Raw genomic sequence first — 17,463 nt, 5'->3', positions numbered from 1 at the left:
AATTTCCGAAAGCAGAGGTGGGTCAGTTGGTGGTTTGTTCTTCCCGGAAGTAGAACGCAAGGGTATTAGCGTGGCCATGGAGAACTTTGGCATTATTGTGTGTTCAGGAGTAAAAGGATCTCCTTGCTTCAGCACTTTTAGGACATTTATCCAGAGCCACACATGTCTGACCTGTCCATAAATAGTTCACCTTGAGTGGAAGAAGGATGATGGAAATGGTGAAGTGCATTTGGGCATGACTGTGCTGAGCATTCAATAATCGGTATGAAAACATCGGTTAAAACCATTTCCAACTTAATAGCAAGGGAACCAGAAGGACGGTGGGGCTTGCCCTCTTGGAAATAAAACTTGCCCCAAGTCAAACTTGAAGAGATGGGCACAGAGCCACTTGAAATATTTACGCTGTTACTAAAAGCTGTGATTAATTCTAGGAATTATACAAGAAACAAGAGCTTCCTCAGGCATTAAACATTCAAACATGAAACCAAGTAAATAGGAAAAATGTGTGGAGTATGCCTACGTAACATTCAAAAATAACACTGATCTACAAGAAAGTGTAAGAGTAAATCTTAGTTATATTGAGAAAGACAAAGCTTTGCCAGGACAAGAAAAGCCCTAACCATAACAGAACAAAAGTGATAAATTCGTATTAATACCGAAATACCCAAAACTGTGTGATTTAAATAACAGAAATTTATCTTCTCACATTTCTGGAGGCTAGATATCTGAGATCAAGGCATCAGCATGGTTGGTTCCTTTCAAGAGCTTGAGGGAGAATTCATTCCATGTCTTTCCCCTAGATGTTGATGGTTTGCTGATAATCACTGGCGTTGCTTGACTTGTAAATATATTACCCTGATCTCTGCCTTCATCTTCATATGGCCTTCTTCCTAGATGCATCTGTGTCCAAGTTGTTCCTTTTAATAAGAATATAAGCCATAATATATCAGTGCCCACACCAGTAACTTCATTTTAACTTGATTACCTCTGTAAAGACCCTATTTCTAAATAAGGTCACATTCTGAGGAATCAGGGGTTAGGAATTCAAAGTATCATTTTTACAGGGTTGTAACTTAACTCATCATAGCCTTCATCAAAATTAAAAACCTTCAGCGGAGCCACAGACTGGATAAAAACATTTCTTGTACATATATTTGACAAAAAAATTTACATCTAGTGTATATGAAGAATTTTTCCAACACAATTCTAACACTCCACCTCAAAATAAAAAAAAATATGGACAATTCCAAAAGAAGATACAGTATATGAATGGCAAATAAGTACACAAAAATATGACTAACATCTTAATCATATAAATAAAAATCAAACCAAAATGAGATACCGTTATATAATCCCTAGGAAGACTAAAATTAAAAAGGCTGATAATATTGAGTGTTGGTGAGGATGTGGATCAACTGAAGCTTTATATATTAACTCTGCAACTGTAAAAACATATAAGCACTATGGGAAACAATTTAACATTTTATTATAAAGTTAAACATACACTTAGCATACGACCCTAGGCATTTATTCAAGATAAATGAAAGCATATGCTCACAAATGTACATTGTACACAAATGCTTTTAGCAGCTTCATTAATAATAGCTGTAAACGATGAATAACTCAAATAACCATTGACAGGCAAATAGATTAATTGTGGAATATTCTAACAACAGATTGCTAATCAGCAATTAACAGGAACAAACCGCTGATGCACATAACAAAATGGATGAATCTCAAAAATGGCGTGCTGAGGAAGTTAAGCTAAAAATTAAAAAATACATGCTGTATGAATTTGTTTGCATGAAATCCTATAATAGGCAAAACTAATCTAGAATGGCAGAAGTCAAGTCAGTGGTTGCCTAGGGTAGGGATTTGGGGAGAAGTGACTGCAAAGAGCCACAAGAAATTCTGAGGGATGTTGGAAAAGTTCTGTATCTTGAAGGTTATGTTGGTGTCAAAATTAGTCAAGACTAATAAAACTGTAAAAAATAAGTGCATTTTATTGTAGGTAATTAGATTTCAATTAAATTTGAAATATAAATATACAGAAATGTAGACAATAATGATCTGATTTTTTTTTCCTAATTTGGAACATTAATTATGTCATTGCACTTATCAAGTAAGAGACTGGATCTTTTACCAGGAGCTTCATTCAAGCTTTTACTGCTTTTCTTTTGTGGACTGAGAACACATATTTTTGCTCCTGCCTTGTTATAGGGAAAGATAATGCTATCAAATTAGCCTAATATTCTTGGTATAAAGACCTCACCTATTGAAACCTAGAATGTCTCTATATCATAAAGTAAAATTAATGAGAGTATTAAAGTGTATGTAAGGGATATTGCAAAACTCAAATTTCATATAAACACAGCAATAATGTTCCCAAAGACATGGGTTCCACGATAATTTTGCCTAAAGTTAGAGATAATTTTGGATTTATATTATATACAAAACTATGTCTAACCATCAGATCAACTTTTATATGTTTGGTAAAATCAAATGTCTTTATAAATGCTTGAAATCCCAGAATGTAGTTATCTGATCCTAAACACACAGTTCTCTAAGCTTGGAAATCATTTAAAAGGCATTTAACTTTGTGTAAATGTTCTGAAGCAATTCTTTATAATGGTACACTGGTAAGATTTCCCTTTTAAAATAAGGGAGATTCATTCATATTCCCAATCTTTTATAGAGTGTAATAGTTGCAATTTAGCCTCACTAGAAAATCCTAAATTTAAATGATCCCTCTCTTCTTTAAATCTCACAGGCTGTGCTGAACTTTGAAGTTGCCTTTGTTTTCTCATAGACTTGGCCTTAACTTTGCTATCCTTCATTTTCACTGTTGTCTTCCCCCCTCCCTCTCTCAATGACATTGAAGCATTTGAACTCCAAAAAATTGTTTCCTTTGAAAAGCACACGGGCCGTGCTAAACTTCTCTGTATTGTTCCAATTTATACCTAATGTAGGTGATGGGTTGATGGGTGCAGCAAACCACCATGGCACATGTATACCTATGAAACAAAACTGCGTGTTCTGCACATGTACCCCAGAACTTAAAATATAATAATAAAAAAAGAAAAGCTCTGGAACGTGAAGTATTTGTAAGTTTAAAATTTGCATCTGCAGGGTGGCTACCAATATTTATTTTTAGAAGGATGTTCCTTCTCACTTGCAATTAAGGAGTTGTTTTAAAAGATTAGAAGTACATTCAATAAAACTTGAACATCAGACAGCATTTTTTTGGAAAAATTTGTTGATTGATTCAACATGGAAGAATAAGAAATAAAGGTTGCAATGACATTTTCTTTGAAATTCCACTAAGATTATGGTGGAGGAGTTAGCTAATGCAATATTTGAAATATATGATTTAAATTTGGGGATCTATAAACAGGGACAAGTAAATCAGCCTTCATTTAAGAAAAATATTTTAATGAGCAGTTATTAAAAATTAAAAATAGTAACAATCACACTTACAGCTTAAGATGGCAATATGAGTACATGCAGTTGACCCCTTACCATTACAGAAAAGAGGTAAAAATAAATGAATAAATAAATCCATTATCACATTAGAGAAAAATAATAACAAGCTTTGATGGATCAGAAACTATGAGGAATCTCTGAAATATAAAAAGTAGACAGATATAATGAAGGAAAAAATACAGCTCAAAATACAGAAAGGCGATCTCTACCTGAGATGATAGTGGTCGAAGGGTGAAGGTTTCAGGTAGTGCTGCACTGGTAAGTGATTGAAGTTGATTGGAGTAGGAGGAGGCAAGGGAGTGAGAGGAGCCTGGGTAGCCTTTGCCCATGTTGGTGGTATAAATATTCCCATCACTGATGTTTCTGGGGAGCCCCTTTGAAGTAACTTTGCTTTTCAGGTATATTTTTTTCACAAAAACAAACAAACCAAAGACATATCCTTCTTACCAAAGTAGGGTAAAAGTTTTGAAGCATCCCCAAGTTTCCAAAGGTGGATCCGAAGACATTCCAGCTTTTCTACTCTCTAGACTGTGTAAGCTGCTGGAGCCCTGTCGACCTCTCGTCTCCTTGGCAGTATTTAAAGTGTACCAGGATTCCCAGAACCTGGGCATTTTCTGAGGACACATGCCTCACTTTTGAGTAAAGCTGGATGTTACCAGGATCATGATTAAGTGTGTGAACATAATGAAAAGCACTATGCAAACATCCTTTTGGAGTTTCGCTGTTTCTATGCAAACTGCTGAGCTTTTGACTGTGTGTTCATTCTTGATCTTTAGCTACAAAAATCTATACTTAATTTTTTCAACAGCAGGCAATGGCTTATTAAAAATATTTATATAGATCTGCTAGAGGGTATGGTACTTGTGTAGCAGCCTTCACCCATATGGAAATCTGTACTTAATGACCCATGGCCCAGGAAGTAGGATGATGATGGAATCACACAGGCTGCCACCTCAAATAATTTTCCAAAGGAAAAAGTCAGGTCCCAAAACAAGCAAGCAAAGTGGATTGGAATACACTGTGAATCAGCTGGGCTTCAAGAATTATTTCCTTTCCCATTCCTGAAGGACAAGAGGAGGGAAGCTGGGCCAGCATAAACTGGCAGGCTTTTCTAGGCACATGAGTAAGGTGAAAAAGTTGCAGGGATGGGAGTGGCAGAAGAAGATCCTGGAGTTGTGTTCTCTGGAGGGTAGTCGTCCCCTCTTGCAATGCCATAGTAATCCACTGTGATGCCTCGCACACCTGGCTCCATTGCCATGACATATTTGGAAAGGCCAGATGTTTGGGAAAAATGACAAAGTCTTCCTTCCTGTCTCCCCTCCACTAATATTTTAAGATGACAACTCTTCACCTGTGAGTTGCTCATGGAGTCTACTCAGATACAGTAATATCTCAGGGAGCAAGTACATGAGTTATTTCATAGAAGTGAATTTTCCAGGTAACCAAAGCTGACTCTTTTATGCATTTACTCAAGTTATTTCTAATGAAAGCATTTAAAACATGAATTAGGTTGTATTTTGTTTATTTGTGTCTAGTGAATGCCATTCAGCCTCATCTTTATATTGTAACATCAACATTATACATATTGATTGTTTGTATCTTGGCATTTGGGGACTGGGATAACTGGGAATATGACCCTTAAATACTGTCAATACTGTTTAAATTCTTGTGTCTTTTTAAAAATAGCTCCTGTATTTTTTCTTTCTTCCTTTCAGTCAGACTTGTCAGTTCTTCCTAAAGTTAGTGCACCTGTCTTTTAGCAGCCACATTTCTTCTGATGATCTGCTTCTAATTTGTCTTGAGCAAGAATCCATAAAACTAAGTTGATGAGTCCTAAATAAGAACTAGTGGTGGGAAAGGGCCTTCTCTGAGTAAAGGGCGTTAGCTTTCAGGAATGTGATCAATGGCACTGATGACATCTGTCTGGGGGGAAATAATGTTGGGCTTTGTTCTAGATATATGAGGTTGATAAATGAGTGAATTCCATGGAAGTAAAGAGCTAATACTAGCAAAATCACCACCTATGGTTATCACCTGGTTAGGCAGTTTTGTCTTCTAGTCACTCTGGTAGATGTTCAGGTTAGAAATGTGCTGATCAGCTGAGCACGGTGGCTCATGCCTTTAATCAGAGCACTTTGGGAAGCTGAGATGGGCGGATCACCTGAGGTCAGGAGTTCAAGACCAGCTTGGCCAGCAGGGTGAAACACCATCTCTACAACTGCGCCTGTAGTTCCAACTACTCAGGAGGCTGACGCAGGAGAATCGCTTGAACCCAGGAGGCGGAGGTTGCAGTGAGCCGAGATCAGGCCATTGCACTGCAATCTGGGTGATAAGAGTGAAACTCTGTCTCAAAAAAAAAAAAAGTACTGATCCATGACTGTTTCTGCTACAGCGTTCATTTTTCATTCTAGAAATTCCTGAAGAGAAAGTTTTAGAAGGAATCACCAAGTTTTTAGCACTCCAAATAAAAGATGCACTGACCCGCACTTGTGTATAGGTATCGATCCCTGTTGGATGGTGGTGTTAGCCCATTGGCAGAACATGGACTTCAGAGTCTTATCAACCTAAGCATGAGATCTGGGCTGAGTTGTTAATGCACTGAGTGACTTTAGAAATGTCGATTTATCTCACTGATCCTCAAAACCCTTTACTGCAAAATGGGAACAACTTTATCAGTTTATTTTAGGAATCAAAAGAGAGAATGAATGGAAAGCAGGTAATAGTGTTGAACACTAACTCAACAGTGATTTCTAAACTGTAGTTGTGCCATATTTGCATTTGAATGCATTCTTCGAATCCATGTAGCATACAGATAGCCTGGGTACTGCTTATGATGGTATTATGATGAGTGCATACTCTATGCCCAGTCCCGTTTTGTACATTTTTTGTGTTTTAACTCATTGAATGTGCCAGCAGCCTTGGGAGAAAAGTGATAATTTTTACTATTTTATTACCTCTTGTCTTTGTGACTTATTCCTTGACAGTCCTGAGGTCTTTGATTCATTTCTTTGGCCTGAGTGTAGATTGCAAATGATAAAGCAGTTTTACTTGTGATAGGCAAAAAGCCAAATGTCCTTCACTGGGTATATGGTTAAACTGTGGTACAATCACACCATGAAATACTACACGGCAATACAAAGGAATGAACTATTGTTACATTTGACAACTTGGATAGACCTGAAAGGCATTGTGATGAATAAAAAGAGTTGGTCTCAAAAGGTTGCATATTGTATGATTCCCCTTTTATAATATTCTTGAGTTGTCAAAATTGTAAATATGCACAACAGGCCAGCAGTTGCCAGTAGTGAGAGTGGCAAAAGGAAAGGTAAGCAGAAGGGAGTTGCCTTGGCCTGATGGAGCTGCACTGTATCTTGATTGTTATGGTACCTATATCACTCTCTATGTGTGACTGAATGTTGTCGAACTATACACAAAGACACAAAAATAAGTACATGCAAAAACTAGTGAAATCCAAGTAAACTCCACAGTGCAATTATTCATAACCTAATTTTTTCTTAATTTTTAATTTTAATTTTTATTTTAAGTTCTAGAATGTGCAGGATGTGCAGGTTTGTTACATAGGTATACATGTGCCATGGTGGTTTGCTGCACCTATCAATCCATCATCTGGGTTTTGAGCCCAGCATGCACTAGGTATTTGTCCTAATGCTCTCCCTCCCCTTCCCCCTCACACCCTGACAAGCCCCAGTCTGTATTGTTCTCCTCCCTGTGTCCAGAGAACCTGCGGTGTTTGGTTTTCTGTTCCTGTGTTAGTTTGCTGAGAATGGTGGCTTCCAGCTTCATCCATGTCCCTGCAAAGGACATGATCTCATTCTTTTTTATGGCTGCATAGTATTCTGTGGTGTACTAAAACACCAAAAGCAACTGCAACAAAAGCCAAAATTGACAAATGGGATCTAATTAAACTAAACAGCTTCTGAACAGCAAAATAAACCAGCATCAGAGTGAACAGGCAACCTACAGAATGGGAGAAAGTTTTTGCAATCTACTCATCTGACAAAGATCAAATATCCAGAAACTATAAGGAACTTACACAAATTTACAAGATAAAAAAAAAAAACCAGTCCTATCAAAAAGTGGGCAAAGACATGAACAGACACTTCTGAAAAGAAGACATTTATGTGGCCAAAAAACATGAAAAAAAGCTCATCATCACAGATCACTAGAGAAATGCAAATCAAAATCACGATGAGATACCATCTCATGCCAGTCAGAATGGCAATTATTTAAAATTCAGGAAACAATGAATGGTTATGGAGAAATAGGAATGCTTTTACACTGTTGGTGGGAGTATTAATTAGTTCAACCATTGTGGAAGACTGTGGCAATTCCTCAAGGATCTGGAACCAGGGATACTATTTGACCCAGCAATCTCATTACTGGGTAATGGTATTTCGTATATACTCAAAGGATTATACATCATTCTACTATAAAGATACATCCGCACATATGTTTATTGCAGCACTATTTACAATAGCAAAGACTTGGAACCAACCCAAATGCCCATCAATGATAGACTGGATAAAGAAAATGTGTCACATACAACTTTATAAATACAACTTTATATATAATACTATATGCATACACACACACACACACACACACACACATATATTTAGTTACATAAGATGCCACAATTGGGGGAGCTAGGTGATAGTACTGGGTACCTATCTCTACCATTTTTGCAACTTCCTGTGAATCAACAATTATTTCAAATGAAACAATTAAAAAAATAGAAATACAAGGAAAATGAGTCTCTAGTATTCCATTAACAACCTATTCCTATATACGCTTATATAAGAATTTGTTGTTTCTAAAATATTTTCACATGAATCATCTCAAGTGGGTTTATAGCAGCTCCCTAAAATAGGTCAGAGAAAGAATAGTTTGTCTATTTCACAGGGAGGGAAACAGATGGAAAGGTTAAGTAATGACAAATGAGTCACAGCTAACTAAAATGGTAGCTTTATGAAAAGAACCTAGTTCCTGATTTTCAAGTCTGGAGCTCTTTATATTACACAAAGATGGCTTCCATAGCTTGAGGTTGGAACAGGTATAACGTAAAATGATATATTGAATCAAATTCTGCTTGTTATCTGGGGCACCCAAGGGTGCTCACTAGTTTTGAGCATCACCCATACTCTTGCCTTGCCTTTCCTAAGTCCACACCTACCTGCCTACGTCTAGTCTCTTTCTAGCTTCCACGCAGTATTGTTCTAACAAAAGCACAGCCTCCAAATCAAAACCACATTCATGCCATTGTCCGCTGTAGGTCCCTGTTGTTCCTCTGCGTCAATTAAAATAAACCTGCTGAGACTTCCCAAACTCATTTCTCTTCTAAGCCATTCCAGGTAACAGTTCCAGCCACTAATAGGAATTGCCTATTAGTTGACCTGCTGCATCATCTAGTCTTGCTACTACTTCTTTGTTTCTCTCCAAGGCAGCTAGGAGCCTTGTTTCTAATCTGAAGTCATGTTTAGAGCCTAATTAATCCCTAGAGTGTGAGAAAGAGGTGTCTGAGATGAGAAATCAAGGTTATACATATCTTGCTCAGTGGAACAGTTATGGGCAAACAAGCTGTTCCTCTCACATTTTTGCAAAGCAAATTTATGTTCACTAACTTTGGTTCTTGTTGTAAATGAGAAGTGTGTGAAGGTCTAGCAATGCGCTTTTCGCCATATGGGTACCCATATGTTTTCCCCCTTTGCTTGCGTACATTTTCGCTTTGGCATGCACATATGCCTGTATTTTTGCAACTTAACAATATTAAAACTAATCCCATTTATGCTCCTTTTGGGTGAGTTGATTGAGTCATAAATTCCTGAGAATCTCTTCCTTGGGAGGCTGAAGTTCTTTTGTGCAAGCAGGAGGACAGCAGAGCAATCTATCCTAGCAGAGGGATGCCTTCAGCAAGCGTCACTGTGCAGCTGATGGCCCTGACCCAAACTCCAGAGTGCTAACCTAACGCTGGAAGTCTCACAAATGTAGATTCATAATGTCTTCACAACGACCCCCACCTTCCCTCTCCAAGGTGGAAAACCCTCACTAAGAAATAAGTAGTAATTCCCTAGGGTTCTCTTTCTAAAGTCCCAGGTGAATTAACACATCTTACAACAAACAATTATGATGTCTTTAAGCTGTGGTTCTTGATAGGTGACCATACTTTCTACTTAATACTCCTCACGCTGAATTGAGAAACTATGCATGTCAGAAGTGGGACAGCTGGAAATTAGGCTTTCACGGAAATGATGCTTAGCGTCTTCACTGGGCATTTTAGAGAATAAATATGAGAATGGATATTACTTGTATCATATCAAGTGAAAAACCCAACTAACTCAAATGTAAAATTGGAACTGGAAATTCTGCCTACCGTCTGTTGTAAAGCTGTCTATCTTTGTCTCTTATGCCCTCATTCATTCACTCGTTTAATGCATTAAGGCTATTTGCTTTCCCTTTAGCAACAATGATGTGTAAGATAGACACTGTTCCTGCCAGTCTGGAGCCTATGGTCTAGTGGGAGAGATAGCTATTTATCAGGTGATCAAGGCCATGGCATCTCAAAGTGTGGTAGCTGCTGTGAGGATGGGAAAAAAGGAGGTAGCCTAGGGTAAGTTTTCCCTGAGATAGTGACATTTGAACAGACACCTGAAGATTAACAGAAGTCAGGGAGGAGGGGAACCGGGATGAGTGCATGTATTGAGGCTGGGCTGAGTAGAAGCCTTCAAGGCAGGGAACAGCACATCCAAATGTCCCGAGGTGTGCTGGAGCTGGCTCTTCAAGTTAAAAAGAGCAGTGTCTTGAATGCACGGAAAGCAGGCGAGACAATGGCCTGAGATGGGATAGTCATAGACCAGATTGCCTACAGCCCTTTAAAGAGTTAGGTCCTTTGCAGGGACATGGATGAAGCTGGAAGCCATCATCCTCAGCAAACTAACACAGAAACAGAAAACCAAACACTGCATGTTGTCACTCATAAGTGGGTGTTGAACAATGAGAACACATGGACACAGTGAAGGGAACCACACACCCTTGGGCCTGTCGGGGGTGGGGGCAAGGGGAGGGAGAGCATCAAGATAAATAGCTAATGCATGTGGAGCTTAAAACCTAGGTGATGGGTCGATAGGAGCAGCAAACAACTATGGCACATGTATACCTATCTAACAAGCCTGCATGTTCTGCAAATGTATCCTGGAACTTAAGTAAAGAAAATAATTTTACAAAAAGTTTTGTCTTTATTCTGATAGCACTTGGAAATAGCAAAAGAGTTTCAAGTAAGAGAGCTTGGAAGTAAGATGATGTTCATTGTCTGGATTTAACTAAGAACATCTCATTTCTGATCTACTCATTCTCTATGTAAATCTGCAATTGACTAAACCTCTGTCTCTATTTCCCCACCTAGAAACCAGAAACTAATTAGTAATAATATGCTTTACATACGGAGGAATGGAGGATGGATTCTGATAGTATCTATTCTGAATACTTTCTACATTATAATATGAAAATGAATATTAACATGTATCATAGCAAACGAAAAGCCCAACTAACTCAAAAATAAAATTACAATTGGAAAGGCACCCATTCCTGCCTGCTGTATGTTGTGAAGCCTTCTCTATGCAATTGCTATATCAAATTATGCTATTGAAATCACTCAGACACTGATAAATTTGAGACTGGCTTTACAAGTACTGTAGATCTAATTGGCCTCAGCAGTGGGTCTGTAGTGACTCTTGCTGCTGAACAAAAAATGTGGGCTTCAGTAGAAAATAATAAGCAGCCTGGTTCCACACTAACATACTGCAGCCACCTCTGGAGCTAATGCACTTTAATTTAGACACTGAGCTCCTTCATCTGGCCAGATGTTGAAGGAATCTTAGAAAGGTTTGTTTCCTCCTTCCCTCCTGGATAAGCACCCTTGATAGTACATTTAAAAGACCTTGGGGTCCAGCTCAGTGCACCTGCCACCCTTGGTGTTCCCTTTTCAAAGCCATTTATACTTCTTTCTAAAAATCTCTACATCCCTAGGGTAAAATTCCTATAAGTCACCTTTTCTTGCTTAAGCTGTTTTAAATTAGGTTTCCATCACTTCGAGCCAAAGTAGCTCTGATTAAAGTCACATGCCATGTAGAGGGCAGTATCTAACTGAGCCAAATAGAACATAATCCCTGCTCTAAACTGAGAGCCGTGTAGGATGGGGAGACACGTACATGGTACCACAAGGTGATTGGGGCCTAACCAGCTCTGAAAAGACCTCTTTCATATGTAAAAGAGATAGAGAGATGGCGGCCTGGAGTCATTGATTAACTTTTCAAGACCACTGTCTCCACCATGGGTTGAAGACCCTGTGGCTTGATTTAGAAGTCTGGGTGGGCAGCAGAAGAGGTTCCACATCTAAATCGGCTAGAGTCAGTCTGAGAAAGACACCTTGGCTCTGGATCTGAGTCATGGAGTAATTAACACCAGGGGGTCATCACCGACTGAGTGCACCAAGTGCACAATGTTTATTTAACGCACACGTGCCTACCATGAGAAAGGTGTTGAGGATACCACCTTGAGTGACTGAAACTCAGCCTCTGTCATGATCAACCTCTCATTACTCTGGAAAAACTTTATGAAGAGCAATTAGTTTGTTTCCATCAATTGATTCACTAACCTTTCCTTGGGATGATGTGCTCCACCCTGGCCAGAAAGTATCCCTTGCATCTCTCTATCCTTAGGTTATTTGAGAGCAGGTATGGTACCTGGGACTTACATATTCAGAAGAACATAAATGACTTACATTTTGCAGGCGATCAAAAATTGACTATTGAATGGATACACACATATGTATCCATCATATATCCATCCTGTAGCATGCCAGAGAAAAAAAGGGGAAGACAGTGGAGATTTGCACGGACAAGTTCCCAGATGCAGGAAGCACTCTATCTGTACAGTGAAGGGGAAATCTGATGTACAGAGTGAAGCATGTTTGGAGAAAGCACTGCAAGTCTTAGCTGTATTAGGAGCCTGCAGGAAGTTGCAGACTTATCTCTCAAGCATTTTTCTTCCATTTCCCCCACTATAACTATTAGCTCTGGATGACAAGTGAGCTTACTGCTGAGATTTTATTTATATTAAGTTTTAACCAAGTAGTGAGGCTATCCTAGTTTAGGCTTCTAGATATGGTGATCTGTGATCTGGAAGATATTTTTCAATTCTTGTCCAATCACTTTTTTTATTGGAGACCTATGACTTGTGCTGGAACACTCATTGCCTTTACCAAGAAGATGCATAACAAGAGTTGGGATGACTTACCTCATCAGATACAATTTGATTTTGACAAATTGGTGAGTGATCTTACCATCTTACACCATCCATTTCTCTGTGTGACACCAGAATTTTCTTCCTGCTTTCTCTGTGTGACACCAGAATTTTGACCTTCCCTGTCTCTGCAGGCTCTTTTCTTCCTGCTTTCTTCCAAGAGCACCTGAAATCATAAACTTCAACTATGCTGGGTCTTAGCTCCCACATGCCTGAGGTTGAAGTGGTGATAGTGTGAAGAAGATCATTCCTCCCCAGTTTAAAGGTAGTAATCATGGTTAATAAGCTGCTTCTCTGTATGAGATTCAGAAGAAGGAGGAAAAGGGGAAGAAAACCAACTAACATTGCTTAGAGGATTTTAACTAGAGTGGGCTCTCCAATCTCACAAATGTTCCAGCCTTGGAGAGGGAACCTCCACTGGAGATGAATAGGGTCAAGAGGAGGTGATCTCATGAAGCAAAAGCAGTTGATCATCACTTCGAACCTGGGCTTCGTAGCTGAAGGCTGTGATTGACTCACGCAATAACAAGGACTGGAGTTGAGTGAGGAGGTGAGGGAATTTGATCTCCCACAGAACACCTAAAGGATAGCCCAGCTCTCCCTACCCTATTTCCCTCCTTGTAGCCTGCAAAGTGAGAAGCCTCCTTAATCAAAGAAGATCAATGAAGTCCTTTCTGCCTGTCTTTTGTTTTTCCCTCCCTGCCCCCTTCCTTGTGTTATTTTTCTTATGCTGTCAAATTTTCCCACTCCAGAATCCCTTAATGGTGAGAATAACCCGCCTGGGGTGCTGAAAATAGTTTGGTTTTAATGATACCTTGGATGATTTTGCTTCCTAAGAAAGGTTTAGTGAAGTCATTGATATAAACAGAGCCACTGGGTCCCCTGCTTTTCCAATTCTCTTCCTTTTCCCAACAAGCTCTGCTCAGCTCACCTCTGCTCTTCACACCATTGCAGCCTAAATGCTTTCATCCTGGGCCTCTCCAGGACCTCCTCCTTCTCCACTGAGCCCATGCTTATTTGTCCCTGCACAACTGGAGACTGGTGCAGTAATTACAGCTGCAGTGAAAGGGTTCGTCTCCCTTGGGCACTCAGAATGTTGCCAGTGCTGCTAGTGAAGAACTGAGCCACTTTTGTAGGGCATCATAGGGCCGTGGTGCTCTGGGACGTCAGACAGCAAGATGTTTGGAACCCTACCCACTCCTCTTTCTCTCCCCTACTCTGCACCCTTCTTCTTTTTACTCCTGACCCAGCCCCAAACTTCCTACCACACTTTGTATCTTTTTGGCAGGATTTTCTGTCCCAGAAGGCATGAAAGCAGTTGGAACAAAGGCAATTTGGCAAAAACATAGTGAGTCATATTCAAACAATCTCCTGATATTACTGCACTCTGGTTCTGCCTAAGGAGTAAAGAAGCTTCAGAGGCTGCATCTAGCTGGAATTATACTCCCGAGATCCCAGGCCCTCCAGAACTCTGAGGCCCCCCAGAACTCCAGACTCTGCTGAAGCATAGGGCTTGACTGTACATCCTTATCCCCTAGTGTTGCCATCTCAAATCACCTCATCCTGATACTCCTTCTCTCCTTACCTGCCTTCATTCTTAAGAGCTACTGATCCTTCAAGCTCTGTCGCAGGGGCCTTTGTCCATTGCTGTTTCTGGTTGTGGGTGCCTTTCAAGCCTCCCAAGCTTGCTGGACTGTCTCAACTTCTGATTTTTTGCATGCTTTGACTGTAAGTCAATATAAATGTCAACATCATAAAACCATGCCATGGCATGTCCTCATTGTCATCATCATTATCACCAAAATCATCCTTTAAATTTATTGACATGCCACTTTGACTTAATCTTGGTTTTCATAAAGGTTTTCTGTCAAAAGGCAGACAAAAATAAACAAGCAAGTAGTTAAAAATAACATATAGACAGAGACTACCATACACACTTTACACGGAAGGAAACGGAGACTTTGGCTAAATGTATTGCATCCGGAAACAACATTCCTTCAATTATTTATTTATTCATGTACTTGTTCAGTCATTCAAGAATGAATTAGTGGGTGCCTGCTACCTGTTATGTACTGTGCTTGAGACAGAAGAATAAATAAAATTATAGTTTTCCCCAGGAAGCTCAAAGTTTAGTGAAAGACTCAGACATAATAGCATGTAATTATAGTACAATAAAAGTGGGTGCTTTAGTAATATATTCATCATGTTGTAGGTTCACAGGAGAGGATCATTTAACTCCAGTTGTTAAATGTGAAAGAATCAGGGATGGCATCCTGGAAGAGGTGACTACTAATCTGACTGTAAACATTGATTCAGAGTTATTCAAAAGAAAGAAAATGAAATGGGTGAGATAGAGGCAAAGAGAAATATTCTAGGCAATGGAGATAAGAGAAGAGACACGAAAATGGGAAATCGCATGGTGTACTTAGAAGGATAAAATTCATTTTTTGTTATTGAAGCATAAAGTATGAAGTTGTAATCCAAATAAAGTTGAACTCATTAGTCGATGGTCCCATTATGACACTGCTTCCCATGGAAACAAGTTTGATCACACCCACTAAGAAAACAAAAACAAAAATTAATGTAAGCAAAATCTGTACTCAAATCTTCAAAGGGGTCCCCAAAGGAAAAATGTTTTCCATAACAGATAGTAAAATAGTTGAATGTTGCTTTTTTGCCAGTCTTTCTATTTCACTCAGTTTGGCAATCTTTTCTCTTTCCCTTCCACTTTCTATGAGAATCCTATGCTACCCAGATCTCTACTTTCTTCCCTTATCTGCTTTACTCTTTCCATAATAATTTTCTCAGATTTCTAACATAAACCAAATAGGCTTCTTCTCTTAACTTCTTCATTAAGCAGCACTAACCATTGTTCTGCTTAACATTAGGGCTACAAACCAAGAAAACATCTATACCTTGATATGTAATGAGGTTTGAGAAGTATATGAAGAGCGAGTCGTGAATGGCTAAACAGACAGTGAACATAAGGGGATAACATGGGCTTTTTATTTAAAAAAATCTTGCAGTCATAATTTAAATTACCGCAGCTTTTGGTGAGTTTTGACAAATTTATATATCTATATAATCACTAACCTAATCAAGATACAGCATATTACCATTACCTCAAAAGCTTCCCGTTTCTTATTCTTCTTCCCAAAACCTAGCCCCACTTTCAACCTGAGGCAAACACTGATATGTTTTCTGCTGTTATATATTAGACTTTTTTAGAGTTTAATATATATTACATGTATATATTTAGCAAAATATGTATATGAATTCTATATGTATATATATTCTACATGACACAAATACATATTTAAAACATGCATATATGAACTATATATTGCACCCTACACACATATCTACACTCTGGAAAAAATGTAAAATCTTGTATAATTTTAGAATATATACTCTTGTTTCTGGATTTCTTCACTCAGCTTTTGAGTTTTATTCGTGTTGTGTGTGGTTTTTTTATTGCTAAGTGGCATTCTATTATATGATTGTACCACTGTTTGTTTACTCATTTGCCAGTTGGGTGGACATTTGGTTTTTCTACTCTTTGGCTATTATGAGTAAAGCTGCTATAAACATGTATGTACAGGCCTTTTACTGGACATATATTTCCAATATTCTTGAGTAAATACTTAGGAGCAGAATTGGTAAGTTGTACAGTAAGTCTATACTTAATGTTACAAAAAGCCACCAAACTATTTTCCAAAATGGTTGTACCAGTTTGTATTCCGATAAGCACTATAGCTGTTCCACAGGCTTGTCAACGTATAGTATCCTGTCTTTTAAATATTATCTATTCTAATAACTGTGGAGGCTAAAACATATTTGGTTTTGAGTTGCTTTTCTCTGAGGATTAATGAGTTTGGGCATATTTTTCACATGGTCATTGGCCATTGGTATATCTAACTTTGTGAAGTAGTGGTTGAAATCTTCTGACTGTTTCTAATTGGGCTGTTTATCTTTTATTATGGAGTCATAATTTATATATTCTAGATACATGTCCTATGTCAGCTATATGTATTCAGAATAATTTCTCTTAGCCTATGCTTTGCCTTCTCATTTTCTTAATGGTGCTTCTAAAGGAATCTTGTAAATGAATCCAGTTTTAAATTTGGATGAATTCCAATTTATCAATATTTCACACTTAACCAAGGTTAAAAAGGTTGTATTCTATGTTTTTATTCTAGATGTTTTAGAACTGTAACTTTTGTGTTTAGCTGTAAGATCCATGTGAGTTAGTTTATGTGCATGGTATGAGCTAACATTTGAGATTCATTTTTTTTCCATATAGCTCTACAGTTAATCCAAAAGCATCTGTGGAAAGCATAATCCTTTTTCTGATGAAGTACCTTAGTTTCTTTGTTGAAAATCAATTGACTGTTTGATTTCTTTCTGGGAATCTCTCTTATTTTCTATTCATCTATATGCCTATCCTTATGCCTGAACCATACTGTTTTGATTACAATCATTGTTAATGTTTTGAAATCAGACAATGTAAAATTGCCAACCTTTTTCTTTTTCAAAATAGCGGCCAATCTATGTCCTTTGTATTTTCATATAATTTTATAATCAGTTTGACAATATTTACCAAAAATATGTTAAGATTTTGATTGGGAATGCATTTAAATTATATGTTAATTTTGGAACAGT

General features: G+C 38.2%; 1 protein-coding gene across 9 annotated transcripts in view; it reads left to right on the top strand.

Moving 5' to 3' along the window:
• The window catches only part of OPCML (opioid binding protein/cell adhesion molecule like), a 1,146,349-nt gene that overhangs the window by 1,040,198 nt on the left and 88,688 nt on the right, over nt 1-17,463 (top strand). The gene's annotated exons all lie outside the window — the stretch shown is intronic.

Source organism: Symphalangus syndactylus, chromosome 3, assembly GCF_028878055.3.
Source record: "Symphalangus syndactylus isolate Jambi chromosome 3, NHGRI_mSymSyn1-v2.1_pri, whole genome shotgun sequence".
Classification (NCBI taxonomy): Eukaryota; Metazoa; Chordata; class Mammalia; order Primates; family Hylobatidae; genus Symphalangus; species Symphalangus syndactylus.
This window is presented reverse-complemented; position numbering and strand designations above follow the sequence as displayed.